The following is a 1,110-nucleotide window of genomic DNA, read 5'->3' on the forward strand; positions in this document are numbered from 1 at the left end:
AACGATCCTCCTGCCTCAGCCTCCTGAGTGCTGGGATTACAGGCATGCACCACCACGCCCAGCTATCTTCCAATTCTTTACTATAGGGTGTCTTGTTCATTTACTTAGGTCTCCTTTGATTTCTTCAGTTTCTTCAGCAATGTTTTGTTATTTTCAGTTACAAGTTTTTCACCTCCTTAGGTAAATTTACCCTAAATATTTTATTTCCTTTAATGGTGTTGTAAATGGAATTGTCTTCTTTCTCTTTTTTTTTAGACAAGATTTCACTAGAATTCATGGCCATCCTCCTGCCTCAGCCTTCAGAGTGCTGGGATTACAGGCATGTACCACCATGCCCAGTTGGAACTGTTTTTTTAATTACCTTTTTGTATTAATCATTGCTGGTATGTAGAAACACAACTGATTTTTTGTGTTGATTTTGTACATTGCATCTTTTTTTGGTTTGTTTTTGTTTTTTGAGATAGGGTCTTGCTGTGTAGCCCAGGCTGGCCTCAAACTCACAATAATCCTCCTACCTCAGCCTCCTTAGTGCTGGGATTAGAGGTCTGTGCCACCACACCTAGCCTCAAAACTTTTCTGAATTAATTTATTAACTCTAACAGCGTGTGTATATGTGTGCGATCTTTATGGTTTTCTAGATATAGATTATTTTATCTGTGTACAGTTATAATTTTACTTGTAGCCAGGTTTGGTGTTGCAAGTCTATAATCTTAGCACTATGGGAGGCTGAGGCGGGAGGATTGCAAGTTTAAGCCCAATTTGGGCAACTTTATGAGATCCTGCCTCATACAAAGAAAGGATTGGAGATGTAAGTTAATGCTCAGGCCTGGGTTCAATCTCTAGTACTGTCAATAGTTTTTAAAAAAGAACTTGTTTCTTTCAGTTTGGATGCGTTGTGTTTCTTTTTCTTCCCTAATTTCTCTGTCTGGAACTTTTGATACAATATTGAGTAGAAGTAGTAAAAGTGGGGGAAAGCTTTCAGTTTGTCACCACTGAGCGAGTTTGTCATGAGTCCTTTTTTTTGGTTCTGAGGGTTGAAGTCAGCCTTGTACTTGCTCAGCCACTGAACTACATGCCCAGCCCTTTAAACCTCATGCATTTTAATCCAGG

This window comes from Chinchilla lanigera, unplaced genomic scaffold, assembly GCF_000276665.1.
Source record: "Chinchilla lanigera isolate Chin_1 unplaced genomic scaffold, ChiLan1.0 scaffold00358, whole genome shotgun sequence".
In the NCBI taxonomy this organism is placed as follows: Eukaryota; Metazoa; Chordata; class Mammalia; order Rodentia; family Chinchillidae; genus Chinchilla; species Chinchilla lanigera.